Source organism: Dipteris shenzhenensis, chromosome 12 (genome assembly GCF_047967505.1).
Source record: "Dipteris shenzhenensis isolate YYH24624 ecotype China chromosome 12, Dip_SZ_1.0, whole genome shotgun sequence".
Lineage (NCBI taxonomy): Eukaryota > Viridiplantae > Streptophyta > Polypodiopsida > Gleicheniales > Dipteridaceae > Dipteris > Dipteris shenzhenensis.
The window spans coordinates 20,508,251-20,521,550 of NC_141607.1; positions in this window are offsets into that span (position 1 = coordinate 20,508,251).

Sequence of the window (13,300 nt, forward strand, 5' to 3'; positions counted from 1 at the left end):
AATCAAGATTCACAATCACCAAAGTTCTCCATCCACAAAAGCTTCCCCACCGAGCAACAATCGACCTCCCTAGTTCATGGTTCTCCTCTTCAATCAAGAGGCCCTTCGACCTTTGCCTCCTCCAGGAGCCCTCCCAGTGTAGTAGTGACCTCAGATCCTGAGAGACTCTCTAGAGCAACAGTCCGCTATCCTTTGTAGAGATCCCCTTCTACAGTTGCGTGCGTCCCTGAGATCTTGCCTCATGACATCTCAAGCTCTCCAAGCCTCCAGCCACTCCTACCTCGTCATCACGAAGGTCCTTCCACACTCCAGCTTTAGTGCTCGTGTGGTGGTGACCCTTCTACTACTGTCTAGGAGCTTCCAGCTGCTCCCAGCTAAGGCAACGATTGTCCCTCTCTCACGCCAGCCACTCCTCCTTTGCACATTCTCGGCTTCTCTCCAGAACCATGCAGCCTCCCAGTGGGCTCACCCAGCTCCTTTGTGAGCTCACAGAACAACCGACCTCCAGGTCTCCCTACAAACCCAAAATCCCTTGAGCTCTCCTACTCATGTAATAGCGATGCTTCTCTCCTCCAGGAGTCTCTCCCCCTGCAGTTGCAACTCCCCCTTCCCTTTGAGCTCCTCTGTTCATGTGTCCATGCTCTCGAGTGCCCACGTACTCCTTCCAGAATCCTCCTGCAAGTTGTCACCTCCATCTTCCTGCTAGCTCATCGACGAGGAGCTTCCCTTCCTTCTCATGTAGCCACCTCATGCATGCCTTTTTATTAGAGCCACATCATCACATGAAATTCACCACTCTCCATAAAAAAATGCATATACCCTCCAAGGCACATTTTGGACCTTTTGGTCACTCAATTCTCACACATATCAGCATGCACCTTAAGACTTGTATGAACCCATGTACACGCTCATGAAGAGCCCCTTGGCATGGACATCAGAACATATCAAATTCTTGTAACATGCAAGACCATGTTGACTCAGGAAAATGTAAAAAAACCCTTCATGACTTGACTTCATAAGACCCCAAAAGACTTTGGAAACAGGGTGGTAGCATGCAAGACATCTGGATACAATAGTCATCTATGATGGGGGTATGGTAGATCATCCATTTTGGACGCTACTACATAGCAGGATAGGCATCCGATTTAACTATTGTGCAGTCAATACCACAATCTTGCTCTGTACATGACAAAGTTGCTTCTTGATTCCTTCCTCCCTCATCCTAAGGCTACGGATATTCTCCTTCATCTCCTCCACTTTTTGCTCACTCTATGCAACAACTGCATCAGAATCCCTCAGCATTTGTTAGACTTTCATAAATTCGTGAAAAACTTCTTCATGGGTGGTTTCCAAGACTTCCACTCTAGCTTGAAAATCTCACAGGGTGACGGACTACTTTTCATAACTATCAAAAGCCATGGCAAGCTTATGCAAACATCTATCGTGATCTTCTTGCAGGTTATTGTAGGTTGCTCTTTGGACTTCCAACAGTGTTTCATAAAAACAACCCTCACTGTCGCTACTGCAAATTTCTCCACCACGATGGTTGAAACTTGCTCCACTGTGGTGGCTACTCTCTGCATCCTTCCTGGCCTGAGGAGCTACCTCATTGTCTTCTCCACCCTGACTGCTCGCTGCCCCATCCTTCCTGGCCTCGAAGCTCTCTCGCAGTTCCTGCATCACCTTTCTGGTTTTTGCATTCTCCCTTTTTAGCTCCTCCATCATTTAGTCTTTTTCAATGTTCAATGAGTTCTACATGTTGCAGAGCTATTTGTAAAGACCCTCCTTTTCGGCTCTCTGATCTTCAAGGTGCTTTTGCATCTTTTCTAGCTCCTTGTCTACCATGTCCCTATCATTTCTCACTTCTTCGAGCCTATCTTGGAGCTCCATGCGCTTTTCTACTTCTTCTCTTCTATGCCTTTCCATGTCGACCAGCAAAGTCCGAGAGCTCCTCACACAATCTTTCCTCCCCCTCTGTAGCATAGTGTGAGAACCTCTCCTCCCTTGATCTTGAAATTGTGACATTTGGGAGTTCCTCACTCGCTCTTCAAAAGACTAATTTGGATGCTCTACCACCCGTGCACTGGTTGGTCACTAGGACGTTGGTTGGTTGCACACTCGAAATATAACTACCACCTTCATGGTGGTTTGCTTCTATTATTATATTATTACAAGACAAGATGAACGACATACCATTCATTTGTTTAGGAATTGTGGATTAGTTATCGGATTTCATATCCTTAATGTAAGTGCAGTTGTTAAGATATATATATATATACATCTAATATTATATGTATATGTATATATATGCAATATTATAATATTTCCAAAGTGACTGAAGTGATGGTTTCTCAGCTATGTGACTAAGAAACCCTATGTATCACGTGCCTTCAAAGGGTATTAAAAAAACCCCTCAACTAAATTTTCTCCCTCAATGAAGTAAGTTATTTTTTTCCAAAATTTAATTTAAAATCCCCTCCTGTTATTGTAATTCTATTAAATTTTTTCAAAAAGTTGTATTAAAATCTCCCTCCTTTTGAATGTAGATACTCGACAATGTATAGAGCATCAAGAGAAGGATGAAGAGGACCACAAGCAAGAGGAGTTACTATGGGCATACAAGCAAGCACAGAGTAGCAAGCAATTGGTGAGAAGAGTGTGTGCTAAGGTCTGCGATATTTCATTAGACTAACCTAAAGAGCAGGGAGATGCTTGCTTGTTGCAACGGTCTTACCATGAGCTTCATTTTGCTTCAATGAAAGTGTCTAATTGCATACAATGGTTTTGACTTAACAGGCGCATAGAGCTCAAAAAGACAATCAGTTTTTCTTTTTAAAGCATGTGCAAATTCCTCCTAGATTGCAAGTTATGCCTTGTCCAAGTTTTTTGTGAAGAAGAGGTCTTTTGATAATGTGGCATGGTTGTTCACAAGAAGCTGCTTACAAACTATGCCTAGTAGGAGGCTGTGACATGTGGCATGCTAAGGTCGCATGATGTTACACAAGTGTGCCTATGAAGAGGCAAGTGTGCCTACAAGGCACTAATGATGTGGCTTTGCAGACCTGACTTAATCAAGGGTGAACTTCACTTAACCTTGATTAGATTCTATCTGCCAAGTGTCTGGTAACTAGATTACCACGTGTTACCATACTAGAGTTAGCTTAGCCACCCTATCTCTTAAGGGTTGGTTTAATTCATTCCACGTGTCATTTTCCTAAGGTCTAACATTAGGAGAAGAAAGAAAGAAAGCTCTGCTGCAAGGATAGATGCGGGCATCGATGGAGATGCCCGTGCATCGTAATGGAGTCGGGGGCGATGTCGGCTATCATAGGAGCCAGGCGTGGACATGAGAGTCCGTTGTTGTAGCATTGGTCGAGGGAATCTGATAGGCATTGAGGTTCATTGCGGGCTGATGGAGCCACTAGATGACTAAAGCTATAAGAGCTTTAGGATATGGCAGTTGTTTTGTCGGTGGTGCCTTCAGTCGCTTGAAGAGCATTGAGAGCATTGCAGCAGACTCATTAATAGATCATGTAGACTAGCCATAGCATCAGTCCCGTGAGGTTGTCTCTGCACATATTAGCTACCAACTAGGCTGTAGAAGGCATCCGACTTCTAGTAGGCCGAGTCATTGTAGATTAGAGTTGCCTTACTTGCAGGTTAGCTTTAGTGGTTGTTAGAGAATAGGCCGCCTTTGTTGAGTGCTTGTTGATGAAGCAAAAGGTCAGTTGTGGAGCGGTTGTTAGAGGGTGGAGGGCTAATGACTAACCAAGATGTTTGCAGTTCTAGATGCAACGTTGCTACCATTGAGCGAGCGAACCTTGCTACTACAGACACTATGAATTCTTCTTCTCCCAACAAGGTTTGTGAGGAAGACTGTGCTATGTGAAGGACCATGAACGATCCATGAGCTTGCTGTCGGCTCCTATGCAATCTCTATTTCAACAATTGAAATCTTGAAATCTGTGAGCTTATGATCTATGCAAGAGGTCTCTATGTGAAGGCAGCTTGTCACTGGAGCAATGGAGACTCAAGGTGCCCTTGGCTATAGCTTTGTGGGGCTGAGTCGATTGAGGCTGCTATTGTTGTGGCTGAAACCTTCAACTTCAACCTTCCTTACTCCTCATCTACAAATACATCTCCTCTCTCTTGAAGAAGTCACTCAAATCTCCTCTTTCCCTTATAAGAACTCTCATACACAAGTATATAACAATGAAAAACTGATCTCTACTCTCATAAGAGAAAGTGAATGGCAAAGAGTGGATGAAAATTTCAAGAATATCACTCAAGACAAAGCATGAGAAAGCATGCCTATAACTAATCAAGGAGAGCTAGACCTAAGCTCTGATACCATGAGAAATCGTGGATTGTGCTCTCCTAGTGCAATGTGGATTTAGCAAAAGATCAAGGGGGATAAAACCATAGAAGAAACTCCATGAGAGACATACGATAGGCAATACTCAATCTATTCCAAATGTGTGTGTGCTCAACAATACATGATAGGCCTCTTATGTAGAGAGTGCCCTTGGAATAGTCAACACTTGTGGGATCCTCTGATCCACATCTCTCCTTGTGGATATCCTCAATCCACACCTCCACATCATGTAGTCCACATCCTAGGGTGGCTACTTTAATTCTTTCCTATACCATACCTTAACCTTTAGTCTATGTGCACATGGAACCATATCTCAACACACGCATGTCTAAATCCAATTTGAAGACACTCTTGCCCTTCTTTTGTTGTGGCACAGGTTCCATCTAAGACTTAATAGCACTTGCTAGATGAGAGTACACAAATGTTTGTGGACTCTTATGTAGTAGTTTGTAATTGCGGCCTCTCTTGGATGTTTTTTTCTAGTAAAAAGTTTCGACTACTACATCCCACTTCTCATAGGTTGTTCCCCAAATATCCTTAAATGATTCCTCAACATTGTGCTTAGGTTTTGTGCATTGCAACAAAAAGTATGGGTCATCTTCCTTGTTCTCCCTAGAGGCAACGACAATTGCAAAGTTATCCCCCAGTTCTAGACAGTTAGTGAGCTCATCAAAACTCTCCCTAAACTTTGGTGAGTCATTTTTTGTCTCTCCATTGTTTCACTAATGAAGAGGGAAAACTTGTACTCGCTCCCATGTCTTCACAATTACAATGCTCTCACAATCGTCACGATTCCCTATGATGTACACACTATAGAAACAAGAAAGTTTTCTTGTTTTAATCAAGTGGTTGTTTGAAAAGACTCATATGTTATGCAGACCAGACTTAATTTTCTCATAATTGTGCCAGCTTCTCTTTTACACTTCATCCACTTTCACTTCATGGAACACTCTATGTACTACAGTATTCTTAAGGCTTTGTTTATCGTATGTTGAATGTGTGCCTGTGGAGAGGTTGTCTATAAGTGATGTTACAGCATCATGGGCATCATTGAGTTTTTCTTGAGGTCATGTTAATTGGTGTTTAAACACATTTTTCTTAATAATAGCACCACATCCATCATGTTCACCCTTGCTATGGCTAGAACCAAAAAAATGTCACATCATGTCTAGATCGGCAGGGATGTAAACCTTGAGAAAAAGTAGAATCCATGGGCTAATTTAAATGAGAGGCAGCACCATTAGACCACACCCAATGTTGTTATATATTTTCTGCATGGGGATTTTCCTTTTTCATCCATTCCTAATGTAGTAGAAAAGCATGTTGAACAATTAATGATCTCATGTTCCCTATCATTTGAAATGTAGAAATGGTACATGCATTGCACTGACCTGGACTTCAGTGAGTTAGCCAAGCAAATTGGCATCAGTCATGTATAAGAGACAAGCAAATGATTGTACTTGGTATGCATAAGAATTGTTATTTGCTTGTTGTACCAATGAGCACTTTGTATCTCATCTTGTTCTTGAAATGAATAATTTTCAAAAAAATCTATGACAGTGACAATAGTGTCAGGGCGTGCATCTCCCAAGGTGTTGGTAGGGTTGTTACTCTATGAACTTTAGGGTGCAAGCTAAAGCTTATGAAGACTCTATACTAATATTCACTTGAATGGCCTAATATTACTGCCTCAAATTCTTCCACACCACAACTCGTGTTTTTGTTCCAATGGCAATGATCAAATGCATGCATCTACAAGTGCTTCTTCTTGCCTCTCTGCAAGGAGTCTTCTTTCTTCTCATTGTTTCTCCCTTTGCAAATGTTGCAAAAGTGTCTTCTGTTGTCGTTTCGATACCGTGCCATGGCTTTCGTCGATCCACAATATATTCCTTGTGCTTTGAACAAAGCTTTTCATCTTTCTTGTCTTTAGCCTCTGTCTTCTTCTCTTGCAAGCCATGGCAAGCTGCATGTTGCCATTGATGCCATGGCCATGATCAGTCTAAAACAAACCCAAAGAAGCAAGCTTGTGAGAGAAGCAAAGAATAGAAACATACTATTCAAAAAATTTGGACATATGTAAAGTCCAATTTCAAAACTAGACTAAAGAAAAGTCTAAAAATATTGAATACACTCCTAATGCACTTTTCAAAGATAACTTTAAAAACCAAAGTTTAGTGAAAATACCAACTACTTGTTGAGACTATCAAAATACTTACTATTATGAATATTGTGCTAATGATGAATAGTTTGCTAATGCAATTTTAAAGCTTGATTAACTATATATTTCTATCATTTTTAAGATTACTCAAATTATGCTACAGGGTCAAAAACTTTCCATGAACATTTTGCTTTCTATAATTTCTAAAGAACATTAATAGATTAACCAATTATCTTGCAAAGGTGGTGTACAGATACACCATCTTGGTGTAGAAATACACCCTTAAGTATAAAGTCAAATTAATAAAGAATAAATCTAACATTATAGAGCCATAAGGGGAACTTAGGATGAGGAGGAGGAGGAGAAGGAGGGAAAGGAATCGGTGGCAGTTTGTAGCGACAACAAAGGAGGGGCAATGGTAGCCCAAAGGAGGGGTGGCAGAGAAGGGAGGAGGAGGGTATCACTAAAAGGAGGGGCATCAAATGGAAGGGAGAAGTAGAAGGGAGAAGGAGGGGAGGCCAGAGGAGAGGAGGAGAGAGAGGTGGAGGCAGCGGCTTGAAGGAGGAGGGGGAGGAGAGAATGAAAGAGGAGAAGGGAGGAAGGAGAGGAGCAAGGGAGGGAGAGAGGGAAGAGGGGGGAGGGAGGGATTACCAAGGACGAGGAGGTTGTCCGTGCAGATTTGAAAAAGTGAAGAAAATGAGGAAGGAGGAGTATTATATAGAGCACGATATGAGATAATTAGGGTTAAGGCACATTTAGGGATTTTTTGAGGATAAGTATATGATAACCTTCATTAGTTTTCCTCATTCCTCAACTTTTCATTGTCCTATCTTCATTTCAACCTACTACTCAAATTCATAAAAAATTTCAAATGTCACAAGAGGTGAATGCCTTTCCAACCTACTGTGCACGCAACACCTTCCAACCTATTGCACTTTTTTCTTTTATTTTAAATTTTGAACTCTCTTCTAACTTATTACAATTGTTGCCCTTTTTGCTTTTATTTTAATTCCTCAACCCTCTTCTAACCAATTGGTACAACAACAAACTAAAATCAAATTAAATTAAGATTAAAAAAATATAATCAAATTAAATTATCAAAGTCATATTATTAAAATTAAAATACTATTATATAATATAATAAATATTAATACTAAAAAATCAAAATAATCTAATATTGTATATAATTTTTAATATATAAAATAATATTATATTTTTTTAAATGCATAACATCATTTATAATATTAAAAATATTAATATTAAAATATAGTATAATAATATTTTAATATAATAAATAATATTACATATATATTCAAAAAATAATATTTTTATTCATATACATAGACTATTTATTTATTTTTTAAATATAAATATATAAATATATATTATTTTTATTATAAATAATAATAATCAATCTTCCTTTTGGGTGCATCCAACCTATTGCTCAAATCATATTCTTTAGTAATTTGGGTTGGGTGCACCCCCAACCTATTGCTTGAGCAATAGGTTGGGGTGCATCTAACGTGTTGCTCAAATTACTATAAAATATTGATTTGAGCAACAAGTTAGGTGCACCCCCAACCTATTGCTCATGCAATAGGTTAGTTGCACCCCGACCTATTGCTCAAGCAACATGTTGTGTGCATCTCAACGTGTTGCTTAAATCAATATTTTACATATTATTGCTTACATTTTAGGGTTTGCTCACAACCTCTTGCTTAAATCAATATATTTTATTTAGAGTTTGGCTAGGGTCTAATATTTAGGATTTAACATCTGGGTTTGGGGGTCTAGGGGCAAGGGTTAAGGGTCTAGGGTTCAGGGTCTAGGGTTTAGGGTCTAGGGTTTAGGGTTTAGGGTCTAGGGCTTAAGGTTTAGAGTCTAGGGTTTAGGATTTATGATCTAGGGTTTAGGGTCTAGTGTCTAGGGTTTAAGGTTTAGAGTCTAGGGTTTGGGATTTATGGTCTAGGGTCTACGGTCTAGGGTATAGGGTTTAGGGTTTAGGGTTTGAAAGGGTTTAAGATCTAGTTTTATGATTTACTATCTAGGGTCCAAGATTAAAGATCTAGGGATTAGAGTCTAGAGTTTAGGAGGGATAAGGGATTTCTATTCTTGATTGCACCATGATAATTCAAATAGAACATACATTTCCAATGATCATACTAGACCTTGCAAACTATTTTGGTAAGATCGTAAATTTAAGTATTTTGGTAAGCTAGTCAAGGTAAATGTAAATGGTTAAGCTATTTTAAAATGTCAGTGGCTCCTAGTCCTATTCATACCTATGTTTGCATAATTCATTAACCAAAAAGACCTTATAGGACAATATAGCATTTAGAATAATTTTCTCCAATGCTTAGGTCAATGTAATGACATTTTCATTTACTTGTTTGTGAGATATAAGCTTGTTAAATAATATGAGCTTGGGATCTATAAGCATGTCAATGATGATTGGGATGTCTATGTCAACTTGAGTGATGGATAATATTTACATTATGTATAAAATAAAGTACATAGGACTATTCGTTATGTCTACCATGTTAGATATGCTCAATGCCCCACCCTCCTAGTAATCACTAGTGGTCCAAGGTGCTCAAATTGTAAGGCCCCCATATGAGGAGAAGCCATGTGTGAGCCCGGGACACTGGATGGATCCTGACTTGCATGTCAAATGAGGTCTATCAATAAGACCATTGATGGTAGAAAGGTGATTGTGTGGGAGTCCCTTATTCTTGTTTGGGCCTGGGGGCTAGCTAGCCCCCCTGGTGATGGTATAAGGAATATTCCTTGAATATTTCTTGGACGACTAGTCAGTTCCATCGACTAGGTTGACTGGTCGGTTCCATCGACTACGTTGATCCGACTACCACCCTCATAGCTATAAAGAGGCGACCTCCCTAGTCCATTGTATCATATCAAATCTTCTAGCAGAGATCTTCGAGCTAGTAGCTCTTCACCTAGTATCTGTCTAGATCGCCATCTAAGCTCCATTGTGAGAGTGCACGGGTGGACGAAGCCATCATTTGTACTACATTAGTATTGAAGGAAAATTTTGTTCATCTCCAATTTGCTGTGTACACTCTATTCTTTGTTTAGTTTCTATTCTGCTATGCCATGTAATTTAACATGGTATCAGAGCCCAGACGGCTCTAAGGATCGAAGAACAGAAGAGAGGTGAGGGCTTCAATAGCATATGGAGTGATGGCAATAGGAAGCGGCTCAAGTTTAGCAGCAACTGCTGCTACACCAAGAATCTAGGCATTGAGGATTTGCCCACCAGCCTTCACTAAAGGCAAGCTAGATGATACCAGTTACACTTTGTGGAAGTTTAAAATTACTGCTATTCTGGATTCATATGAGCTTCTGGAGACAGTACTGGGGATTCACATCCAGAACCACAAGGAACCCCCGACCTAGCAAATTCAAGGAGTATGATGCCTCCTAATACTGACCTTCTACGAGCTTGGAAACACACGAACATAGATGCTCTGTGTGCCCTGGTTACAAGTACTACTGATAGTGTTTTGACCTTGATTTAGCATACATCTAAGGCAATTGTGGCCTGGAACATATTGAAGAGTCAGTATGAGATGCGAAAGCAGGCAAGGATCCAAAACTTGGAGAATCAGCTCGCACCTGAGAAGTTTAATGAAGGAGAGACAGCAGAAGCATTCATAAACTGAATCAAAAATCTATGTGACCAGATGGCTGGTGTTGGGATATAAAAGAGTAGCGAAGATAGCTTGGCAGTGTCTCCAGATATGTCCACCAAGGTTTGATGGACTAGTAACAATGCTTAACACTCAGGTGAGACCCCAACCATTGTCATTTGAGGAAATCTGTGCTTTACTTATGGAGGAGGAATTGAGGCTTAAAGCTCGAGATGGAGGCAGCAATGGGGATGCTGCGTTCTCTGCCACTGCAAAAGGCAAAGGTGGTTTCTCCACCAAAGGTGATTCCTCTACTAGTGGTGACAAAAAGAAGAAGGGCGGCAAGAAGAAGTTTTAGAGAGAATGTTTCTACTGCAAGAAGAAGGGCCATGTGATTGCAGATTGCCAAGTCAAGAAAGCAGATGAAAAGAATGGTACCCTGAAGAAGGCAGATAAGGGAAAAGAGATATCTAGATAACATAGTGGAAGTAGAGTTGGATCTATTTCTGGCCATTGAGGAAGAGTGTTCCTCAGTTTAAGAAGTTTCAACCACTAATTCATGGGTGTTGGATAGTGGTGCCTCCCATCACATGACCTACAAGAAGGGTCTATATTGCTCCATGTAGCCTCTATAGGAACCCATCACCGTGACAGTTGGAAATAACTCAAAATGCCCTGTTGAGGGTACATGTACGTAGTCATTTGTTTTTGTAAATGGAGATGTTAATAAATTATCTAATGTGCTATATGTTCCACAAATCAAGAGAAATTTTCTATCAGTTGCTTCCATAACTGACCTTGACCATGAGGTGAGGGTCAACAAGATAGGAGCAAAAATTCTGGATAGTGCTGGCAATCTTGTTGGCACAGGAGTAAGTAGGAACAACCTATATGAGTTAAGTGCCCTTATAGCCACTGTTGGAGTGGGCATAAGTAGACTTTGGCACGAAAGATTCGGCCACATCGGATTTGCAATGCTTAAGGAGATGCAAAAGCAAGGTATGGTTGCTCACTTACCTACAGTAGCAAAAATCAAAGAACCGTGTGAAGCTTGCATGATGGGCAAGCAAGAGAGAAAGGAATTTCCACAAGAAAGCAAGAATAGAGCAAACGCTTGTCTAGAGTTGGTGCATGTTGACTTGTGCAGTAAGATACCTACACATGCCTTGGGGGGATCTTCCTATTTTTTATTTATTGTCAATGACTATAGTAGGAAGATGTGGGTGTACTTTCTTTGTGAAAAGGCTCAAGCTTTTGGTAAATTAAAAGAATGGCTACAGCTTGTTGAAAATGAAACAGGGAGAAAAGTGAAGAAAATCAAATTGGATGGTGGTGGCGAGTTTGTTTCTACAGAGTTTAGAGATATCTACAAGAGCAAAGGGATCAAGTGACAAATGATGACACACATGCCTCAGCAAAATTCAGTTGTTGAATGCCAAATGTGGACCATTGTGGAGATGGGGAGTTGTATCTTGAAAGGTGCTGGACTGCCGAACCACTTTTGGGCTAAGGCTGTCAATACTGCGGTTTACATCCTTAATCATAGCTATACAAAGGCACTCAAAGGTAAAACACCACATGAGGCTTACAGCGATAAGAAGCCATCTATCTCCCACTTCAGAACGTTTGGGTGTGAATGCTATGTGCATGTACTAGATAGATAGAGAAACAAGCTACAACCAAAAAGCACCAAATGTATCTTCTTAGGCTACTGTGATGAGAAGAAAGCCTATAAGTTGTATGACCAATAGGCAAGGAAGATCATAGCGAGCTGTGATGTGGTGTTCAGGGAGCAGCCACATGCAGTGGAGGCAGAGAAGAGCTCTCCCACTTTATCATCAAGCGAAGAGGTAATTCACTATGTATGGTATGGGCACTTCCTTGGCTGGTCATTGTGACTCATATTGGGCTGGAGATGTTGATTCCAGGAAATCAATTTCTGGATATTGTTTCTCTTTAGGTTTAGGTATCTTCTCTTGGATCAGTAAAAAACAACCAATAGTGGCATTGTCTTCTATCAAGGCTAAGTACAAGGCAACATGTTTTGTTGCTTGTGAAGTAGTGTCACTGAGGAGGATCTTATGGCACATGGGAGTGCAAAAGGACAAGGCAACTGTGCTGAGGTGCGACAATCAAAGTTGCATGGCCATTGCTAAAAGTCCAGTGTTTCATGCACGCACAGAACATATAGAGATTCAGTATCACTATGTGCATGATTTGACCGAGGATGGGATAGTGGAATTGGTCTATTGTCCAACAGAGCAAAATGGAGCAGATATCTTCACCAAGGCACTCAGGAAGGATCAACTTCAGTCTCATCTTTCAAGACTTGGCATTGGGCCGAGAAGGTAGTTCATCACCTACAGGTGGACATTGAGGGGGACTATTAGATATGCTCAATGCCCCACCCTCTTGGTAACCACCAATGGTCCAAGGTGCTCAAGTTGTAAGGCCCCCATATGAGGAGAAGCCATGTGTGAGCCCGAGACACTGGATGGATCCTGACTTGCATGTCAGATGAGGTGTATCAATGAGACCATTGATGGTAGAAAGGTGATTGTGTGGGAGCTCCTTATTCTTGCTGGGGCTTGGGGGCCAGCTGGCCCCCCTGGTGGGGGTTCAAGGGCGAGAGCCCTCGAGGTGATGGTATAGGGAATATTCCTTGAATATTCCATGGACGACTAGTCGGTTCCACCGACTAGGTTGACTGATCGGCTTCACCAACTAGGTTGACTGGTCGGTTCCACCGACTACGTTGATCCAACTACCGCCCTCATAGCTATAAATGTGAAGATAGTGGGAGAGAGGGAAGGAGTCTCACTTGCGGCCTTCTCACATACACAATGGGGGAATACACACAAAGGTGGAGGCTGAAAACAATTTTCCTCTTCTTAGTTGTGTAAGCCAAAAGAACTTTAGTACAAAGAAATAGAAGAACCCTATATGTGGGTCTCAAACCAAACTCAGCTAACTAAGGTGGCATACTAACTAAGACACGAACTAGAGTACATAAGGATAGCTGTCAACCAGCTATTATTCATGGGTGGTATACCAAGCGCATCTGTAGCTAACAAGTCGGTGACATAAATGCACAACAGTCACCCTGGCATATCACGA